Raw genomic sequence first — 9,244 nt, 5'->3', positions numbered from 1 at the left:
GGGGAGATTTGGGTGAGTTTCTGACCGGTTTTTTGGGTAGATTTTGTTGAGTTTCTGTCCATGTTTTTGGGGAGATTTGGGTGAGTTTCTGACCATTTTTTTGGGGAGATTTGGGTGAGTTTCTGGCCATGTTTTTGGGGAGATTTGGGTGAGTTTCTGACCATTTCTTTGGGGAGATTTGGGTGAGTTTCTGTCCATGTTTTTGGGGAGATTTTGGTGAGTTTCTGACCATTTTTGGGGGGGAGATTTGGGTGAGTTTCTGACCATTTTTTTGGGGAGATTTGGGTGAGTTTCTGTCCATTTTTGGGGGGAGATTTGGGTGAGTTTCTGTCCATGTTTTTGGGGAGATTTGGGTGAGTTTCTGACCATGTTTTTGGGGAGATTTGGGTGAGTTTCTCACCATTTTTTTGGGGAGATTTGGTTGAGTTTCTGGCCATTTTTGGGGGGAGATTTGGGTGAGTTTCTGGCCATGTTTTTGGGGAGATTTGGGTGAGTTTCTGGCCATGTTTTTGGGGAGATTTGGGTGAGTTTCTGGCCATGTTTTTGGGGAGATTTGGGTGAGTTTCTGGCCATTTTTGGGGGGAGATTTGGGTGAGTTTCTGGCCATTTTTGGGGGGAGATTTGGGTGAGTTTCTGGCTATATTTTGGGGAGATTTGGGTGAGTTTCTGACCATTTTTGGGGGGAGATTTGGGTGAGTTTCGGACCATTTTTTTGGGGAGATTTGGGTGAGTTTCTCATCATTTTTTTGGGGAGATTTGGGTGAGTTTCTGGCCATTTTTGGGGGGAGATTTGGGTGAGTTTCTGGCCATTTAGGGGAGATTTTGGTGAGATTCTGTCCATGTTTTTGGGGAGATTTGGGTGAGTTTCTGGCCATTTTTGGGGGGAGATTTGGGTGAGTTTCTGGCCATTTTTTTGGGGAGATTTGGGTGAGTTTCTCACCATTGTTGGGGGGAGATTTGGGTGAGTTTCTGGCCATTTTTTTGGGGAGATTTGGGTGAGTTTCTCACCATTTTTTTGGGGAGATTTGGGTGAGTTTCTGGCCATTTTTTAGGGGAGATTTTGGTGAGATTCTGTCCATGTTTTTGGGGAGATTTGGGTGAGTTTCTGGCCATGTTTTTGGGGAGATTTGGGTGAGTTTCTGGCCATTTTTGGGGGGAGATTTGGGTGAGTTTCTGGCTATATTTTTGGGGAGATTTGGGTGAGTTTCTGACCTTTTTTGGGGGGAGCTTTGGGTGAATTTCTGACCATTTTTTGGGGAGATTTGGGTGAGTTTCTGACCACGTTTTTGGTGAGATTTGGGTGAGTTTCTGGCCATGTTTTTGGGGAGATTTGGGTGAGTTTCTGGCCATTTTTGGGGGGAGATTTGGGTGAGTTTCTGGCCATTTTTGGGGGGAGGTTTGGGGGAGTTTCTGGCCATTTTTGGGGGGAGGTTTGGGTGAGTTTCTGGCCTCTTTTGGGGGGAGATTTGGGTGAGTTTCTGGCTATATTTTTGGGGAGATTTGGGTGAGTTTCTCACCATTTTTTTCAGGAGATTTGGGTGAGTTTCTGGCTATTTTTTTGGGGAGATTTGGGTGAATTTCTGACAATTTTTGGGGGGACATTTGGGTGAGTTTCTGACCTTTTTTTGGGGAGATTTGGGTGAGTTTCTGACCATTTTTGATGGAGATATGGGTGAGTTTCTGGCCATTTTTGGGGGAGATTTGGGTGAGTTTCTGGCCATGTTTTTGGGGAGATTTGAGTGAGTTTCTGGCCATGTTTTTGGGGAGATTTGGGTGAGTTTCTGGCTATATTTTGGGGAGATTTGGGTGAGTTTCTCACCATTTTTGGGGGGAGATTTGGGTGAGTTTCTGACCATTTTTTGGGGAGATTTTGGTGAGTATCTGTCCATGTTTTTGGGGAGATTTTGGTGAGTTTCTGACCATGTTTTTGGGGAGATTTTGGTGAGTTTCTGGCCATGTTTTTGGGGAGATTTGGGTGAGTTTCTGGCCATGTTTTTGGGGAGATTTGGGTGAGTTTCTGACCATTTTTGGGGGGAGATTTGGGTGAGTTTCTGACCATTTTTTGGGGGAGATTTGGGTGAGTTTCTGGCTATATTTTTGGGGAGATTTGGGTGTTTCTGGCCATTTTTTTGGGGAGATTTGGGTGAGTTTCTTGCTATATTTTTGGGGAGATTTGGGTGAGTTTCTGACCATTTTTTGGGGGAGATTTGGGTGAGTTTCTGGCTATATTTTTGGGGAGATTTGAGTGAGTTTCTGACCATTTTTAGGGGGAGATTTGGGTGATTTTCTGGCCATTTTTGGGGGGAGATCTGGGTGAGTTTTTGGCCATTTTTGGGGGGAGATTTGGGTGTGTTTCTTGCCAATATAGGGGGAGATTTGGGCGAGTTTCTGATCATTTTTGGGAGGAGATTTGGGTGAGTTTCTGGCCATTTTTTTGGGGAGATTTGGGTGAGTTTCTGTCCATGTTTTTGGGGAGATTTGGGTGAGTTTCTGACCATTTTTGGGGGGAGATTTGGGTGAGTTTCTGACTATATTTTTGGGGGAGATTTGGGTGAGTTTCTGACCATTTTTGGGGGGAGATTTTGGTGAGTTTCTGACCATTTTTTTGGGGAGATTTGGGTGAGTTTCTGTCCATGTTTTTGGGGAGATTTGGGTGAGTTTCTGACCATTTTTGGGGGGCGATTTGGGTGAGTTTCTGACCATTTTTTTGGGGAGATTTGGGTGAGTTTCTGGCCATGTTTTTAGGGAGATTTGGGTGAGTTTCTGGCCATGTTTTTGGGGAGATTTGGGTGAGTTTCTGGCCATGTTTTTGGGGAGATTTGGGTGAGTTTCTGACTATGTTTTTGGGGAGATTTGGGTGAGTTTCTGACCATTTTTGGGGGGAGATTTGGGAGAGTTTCTGGCCATTTTTTTGGGGAGATTTGGGTGAGTTTCTGACCATTTTTGGGGGGCGATTTGGGTGAGTTTCTGACCATTTTTTTGGGGAGATTTGGATGAGTTTCTTGCTATATTTTTGGGGGAGATTTGGGTGAGTTTCTGGCCATTTTTTTGGGGAGATTTGGGTGAGTTTCTGGCTATTTTTTTGGGGAGATTTTGGTGAGTTTCTGACCATGTTTTTGGGGAGATTTGGGTGAGTTTCTGGCCATGTTTTTGGGGAGATTTGGGTGAGTTTCTGGCTATTTTTTGGGGAGATTTGGGTGAGTTTCTGACCATGTTTTTGGGGAGATTTGGGTGAGTTTCTGGCCATTTTTTTGGGGAGATTTTGGTGAGTTTCTGACCATTTTTTGGGGTAGATTTGAGTGAGTTTCTGGCCATTTTTTGGGGGGAGATTTGGGTGAGTTTCTGGCTATTTTTTGGGGAGATTTGGGTGAGTTTCTGACCATGTTTTTGGGGAGATTTGGGTGAGTTTCTGACCATGTTTTTGGGGAGATTTGGGTGAGTTTCTGGCCATTTTTTTGGGGAGATTTGGGTGAGTTTCTCACCCTTTTTTTGAGGAGATTTAGGTGAGTTTCTGGCCATGTTTTTGGGGAGATTGGGGTGAGTTTCTGGCCATGTTTTTGGGGAGATTTGGGTGAGTTTCCGGCCATTTTTGGGGGGAGATTTGGGTGAGTTTCTGACCATGTTTTTGGGGAGATTTGGGTGAGTTTCTGGCCATTTTTGGGGGGAGATTTGGGTGAGTTTCTGACCATTTTTGGGGAAAGATTTGGGTGAGTTTCTGACCATTTTTGGGGGGAGATTTGGGTGAGTTTCTGACCATTTTTTGGGGGAGATTTGGGTGAGTTTCTGGCTATATTTTTGGGGGAGATTTGGGTGAGTTTCTGGCCACTTTTTTGGGGAGATTTGGGTGAGTTTCTGGCCATGTTTTTGGGGAGATTTGGGTGAGTTTCTGACCATATTTTTGGGGAGATTTTGGTGAGTTTCTGGCCATGTTTTTGGGGAGATTTGGGTGAGTTTCTGACCATGTTTTTTGGGGAGATTTGGGTGAGTTTCTGGCCATGTTTTTGGGGAGATTTGGGTGAGTTTCTGGCCATGTTTTTGGGGAGATTTTGGTGAGTTTCTGGCCATTTTTGGGGAGAGATTTGGGTGAGTTTCTGTCCATGTTTTTGGGGAGATTTGGGTGAGTTTCTGACCATGTTTTTGGGGAGATTTGGGTGAGTTTCTGTCCATGTTTTTGGGGAGATTTGGGTGAGTTTCTGGCCATTTTTGGGGGGAGATTTGGGTGAGTTTCTGGCTGGTTTTTTGGAGAGATTTTGATGAGTTTCTGGCCATGTTTTTGGGGAGATTTGGGTGAGTTTCTGGCCATGTTTTTGGGGAGATTTGGGTGAGTTTCTGACCATTTTTGGGGAGAGATTTGGGTGAGTTTCTGACCATTTTTGGGGGGAGATTTGGGTGAGTTTCTGGCCATGTTTTTGGGGAGATTTGGGTGAGTTTCTGGCCATGTTTTTGGGGAGATTTGGGTGAGTTTCTGGCCATGTTTTTGGGGAGATTTTGGTGAGTTTCTGACCATGTTTTTGGGGAGATTTGGATGAGTTTCTGACCATTTTTTTGGGGAGATTTGGGTGAGTTTCTGACCATTTTTTGGGGGAGGTTTTTGTGAGTTTCTGTCCATGTTTTTGGGGAGATTTGGGTGAGTTTCTGGCCATTTTTGGGGAGATTTGGGTGAGTTTCTGACCATATTTTTGGGGAGATTTGGATGAGTTTCTGACCATTTTTGGGGGGCGATTTGGGTGAGTTTCTGACCATTTCTGGGGGGAGATTTGGGTGAGTTTCTGTCCATGTTTTTGGGGAGATTTGGGTGTGTTTCTGACCATTTTTGGGGGGAGATTTGGGTGAGTTTCTGTCCATGTTTTTGGGGAGATATTGGTGAGTTTCTCACCATTTTTTTGAGGAGATTTTGGTGAGTTTCTGGCTATTTTTTTGGGGAGGTTTTGGTGACTTTCTGTCCATGTTTTTGGGGAGATTTGGGTGAGTTTCTGACCATGTTTTTGGGGAGATTTGGGTGAGTTTCTGGCTATTTTTTTGGGGAGATTTTGGTGAGTTTCTGACCATGTTTTTGGGGAGATTTGGGTGAGTTTCTGGCCATGTTTTTGGGGAGATTTGGGTGAGTTTCTGACCATGTTTTTGGGGAGATTTGGGTGAGTTTCTGGCCATTTTTGGGGGGAGATTTGGGTGAGTTTCTGGCTGTTTTTTTGGAGAGATTTGGGTGAGTTTCTGGCCATGTTTTTGGGGAGATTTGCGTGAGTTTCTGGCCATTTTTTTGGGGAGATTTTGGTGAGTTTCTGACCATTTTTTGGGGGGAGATTTGGGTGAGTTTCTGGCCATTTTTTGGGGGGAGATTTGGGTGAGTTTCTGGCCAATTTTTTGGGGAGATTTGGGTGAGTTTCTGACCATGTTTTTGGGGAGATTTGGGTGAGTTTCTGGCCATGTTTTTGGGGAGATTTGGGTGAGTTTCTGGCTATTTTTTGGGGAGATTTGGGTGAGTTTCTGACCATGTTTTTGGGGAGATTTGGGTGAGTTTCTGGCCATTTTTTTGGGGAGATTTTGGTGAGTTTCTGACCATTTTTTGGGGTAGATTTGAGTGAGTTTCTGGCCATTTTTTGGGGGGAGATTTGGGTGAGTTTCTGGCTATTTTTTGGGGAGATTTGGGTGAGTTTCTGACCATGTTTTTGGGGAGATTTGGGTGAGTTTCTGACCATGTTTTTGGGGAGATTTGGGTGAGTTTCTGGCCATTTTTTTGGGGAGATTTGGGTGAGTTTCTCACCATTTTTTTGAGGAGATTTAGGTGAGTTTCTGGCCATGTTTTTGGGGAGATTGGGGTGAGTTTCTGGCCATGTTTTTGGGGAGATTTGGGTGAGTTTCTGGCCATTTTTGGGGGGAGATTTGGGTGAGTTTCTGACCATTTTTGGGGAAAGATTTGGGTGAGTTTCTGACCATTTTTGGGGGGAGATTTGGGTGAGTTTCTGACCATTTTTTGGGGGAGATTTGGGTGAGTTTCTGGCTATATTTTTGGGGGAGATTTGGGTGAGTTTCTGGCCACTTTTTTGGGGAGATTTGGGTGAGTTTCTGGCCATGTTTTTGGGGAGATTTGGGTGAGTTTCTGACCATATTTTTGGGGAGATTTTGGTGAGTTTCTGGCCATGTTTTTGGGGAGATTTGGGTGAGTTTCTGACCATGTTTTTTGGGGAGATTTGGGTGAGTTTCTGGCCATGTTTTTGGGGAGATTTGGGTGAGTTTCTGGCCATGTTTTTGGGGAGATTTTGGTGAGTTTCTGGCCATTTTTGGGGAGAGATTTGGGTGAGTTTCTGTCCATGTTTTTGGGGAGATTTGGGTGAGTTTCTGACCATGTTTTTGGGGAGATTTGGGTGAGTTTCTGTCCATGTTTTTGGGGAGATTTGGGTGAGTTTCTGGCCATTTTTGGGGGGAGATTTGGGTGAGTTTCTGGCTGGTTTTTTGGAGAGATTTTGATGAGTTTCTGGCCATGTTTTTGGGGAGATTTGGGTGAGTTTCTGGCCATGTTTTTGGGGAGATTTGGGTGAGTTTCTGACCATTTTTGGGGAGAGATTTGGGTGAGTTTCTGACCATTTTTGGGGGGAGATTTGGGTGAGTTTCTGTCCATGTTTTTGGGGAGATTTGGGTGAGTTTCTGGCCATGTTTTTGGGGAGATTTGGGTGAGTTTCTGGCCATGTTTTTGGGGAGATTTTGGTGAGTTTCTGACCATGTTTTTGGGGAGATTTGGATGAGTTTCTGACCATTTTTTTGGGGAGATTTGGGTGAGTTTCTGACCATTTTTTGGGGGAGGTTTTTGTGAGTTTCTGTCCATGTTTTTGGGGAGATTTGGGTGAGTTTCTGGCCATTTTTGGGGAGATTTGGGTGAGTTTCTGACCATATTTTTGGGGAGATTTGGATGAGTTTCTGACCATTTTTGGGGGGCGATTTGGGTGAGTTTCTGACCATTTCTGGGGGGAGATTTGGGTGAGTTTCTGTCCATGTTTTTGGGGAGATTTGGGTGTGTTTCTGACCATTTTTGGGGGGAGATTTGGGTGAGTTTCTGTCCATGTTTTTGGGGAGATTTTGGTGAGTTTCTCACCATTTTTTTGAGGAGATTTTGGTGAGTTTCTGGCTATTTTTTTGGGGAGGTTTTGGTGACTTTCTGTCCATGTTTTTGGGGAGATTTGGGTGAGTTTCTGACCATGTTTTTGGGGAGATTTGGGTGAGTTTCTGGCCATGTTTTTGGGGAGATTTGGGTGAGTTTCTGGCCATGTTTTTGGGGAGATTTTGGTGAGTTTCTGTCCATGTTTTTGGGGAGATTTGGGTGAGTTTCTGGCCATTTTTTTGGGGAGATTTGGGTGAGTTTCTGGCCATGTTTTTGGGGAGATTTGGGTGAGTTTCTGGCCAATTTTGGGGAGATTTGGGTGAGTTTCTGGCCATTTTTTTGGGGAGATTTGGGTGAGTTTCTGACCATTTTTTGGGGAGATTTGGATGAGTTTCTGACCATTTTTGGGGGGAGATTTGGGTGAGTTTCTGACCATTTTTTTGGGGAGATTTGGGTGAGTTTCTGTCCATGTTTTTGGGGAGATTTGGGTGAGTTTCTGGCCATTTTTGGGGGGAGATTTGGGTGAGTTTCTGGCCATGTTTTTGGGGAGATTTGGGTGAGTTTCTGACCTTTTTTTTGGGAGATTTTGGTGAGTTTTGGGTCATTTTTTGGGGAGATTTGGGTGATTTTCTGGCCATGTTTTTGGGGAGATTTGGGTGAGTTTCTGTCCATGTTTTTGGGGAGATTTGGGTGAGTTTCTGTCCATGTTTTTGGGGAGATTTGGGTGAGTTTCTGGCTATTTTTTTGGGGAGATTTTGGTGAGTTTCTGTCCATGTTTTTGGGGAGATTTTGGTGAGTTTCTGACCATGTTTTTGGGGAGATTTGGGTGATTTTCTGACCATTTTTGGGGGGAGATTTGGTTGAGTTTCTGGCTAATTTTTTGGGGAGATTTGGGTGACTTTCTGTCCATGTTTTTGGGGAGATTTGGGTGAGTTTCTGGCCATGTTTTTGGGGAGATTTGGGTGAGTTTCGGGTCATTTTTTGGACAGATTTGGGTGAGTTTCTGGCCATTTTTTTGTGGAGATTTGGGTGAGTTTCTGTCCATGTTTTTGGGGAGATTTGGGCGAGTTTCTGGCCATTTTTGGGGGGAGATTTGGGTGAGTTTCTGACCATGTTTTTGGGGAGATTTGGGTGAGTTTCTGACCATTTTTACGGGGAGATTTGTGCGATTTTCTGGATATATTTTTAGGGGAGATTTGGGTGAGTTTCTGGCCATTTTTTTGGGGAGATTTTGGTGAGTTTCTGGCCATGTTTTTGGGGAGATTTGGGTGAGTTTCTGGCCATTTTTGGGGGGAGATTTGGGTGAGTTTCTGACCACGTTTTTGGTGAGATTTTGGTGAGTTTCTGTCCATGTTTTTGGGGAGATTTGGGTGAGTTTCTCACCATTTTTGGGGAGAGATTTGGGTGAGTTTCTGTCCATGTTTTTGGGGAGATTTTGGTGAGTTTTGCGTCATTTTTGGAGAGATTTGGGTGAGTTTCTGGCTATGTTTTTGGGGAGATTTGGGTGAGTTTCTGGCCATGTTTTTGGGGAGATTTGGGTGAGTTTCTGGCCATTTTTGGGGGGAGATTTGGGTGAGTTTCTGACCATGTTTTTGGGGAGGTTTTGGTGAGTTTCTGTCCATGTTTTTGGGGAGATTTGGGTGAGTTTCTGACCATTTTTTTGGGGAGATTTGGGTGAGTTTCTGACCATTTTTTTGGGGAGATTTGGGTGAGTTTCTGACCATGTTTTTGGGGAGATTTTGGTGAGTTTCTGTCCGTGTTTTTGGGGAGATTTGGGTGAGTTTCTGGCCATTTTTTTGGGGAGATTTGGGTGAGTTTCTGGCCATGTTTTTGGGGAGATTTGGGTGAGTTTCTGGCCATTTTTTTGGGGAGATTTGGGTGAGTTTCTGGCCATTTTTTTGGGGAGATTTGGGTGAGTTTCTGACCATTTTTTGGGGAGATTTGGATGAGTTTCTGACCATTTTTGGGGGGAGATTTGGGTGAGTTTCTGACCATTTTTTTGGGGAGATTTGGGTGAGTTTCTGTCCATGTTTTTGGGGAGATTTGGGTGAGTTTCTGGCCATTTTTGGGGGGAGATTTGGGTGAGTTTCTGGCCATGTTTTTGGGGAGATTTGGGTGAGTTTCTGTCCATGTTTTTGGGGAGATTTGGGT

At 44.4% G+C, this 9,244-nt stretch overlaps 1 long non-coding RNA gene across 1 annotated transcript; it reads left to right on the top strand.

Annotated features, from left to right (window-relative positions):
* Nucleotides 1–1,122: 1,122 nt before the first annotated feature.
* On the top strand, nt 1,123–6,975 carry LOC127464236 (uncharacterized). The gene is made up of 3 exons (XR_007901261.1): nt 1,123–1,165; nt 5,783–5,922; nt 6,944–6,975. It is a non-coding gene; the product is annotated as an uncharacterized LOC127464236 (long non-coding RNA).
* Nucleotides 6,976–9,244: the final 2,269 nt, after the last annotated feature.

This window comes from Manacus candei, unplaced genomic scaffold (genome assembly GCF_025592945.1).
Source record: "Manacus candei isolate 608988 ecotype Guabito, Panama unplaced genomic scaffold, ASM2559294v1 h1tg000202l, whole genome shotgun sequence".
NCBI lineage: Eukaryota > Metazoa > Chordata > Aves > Passeriformes > Pipridae > Manacus > Manacus candei.
Note: the sequence above shows the minus strand (reverse complement) of the source record. Positions and strands in the feature narration are given on the sequence as shown.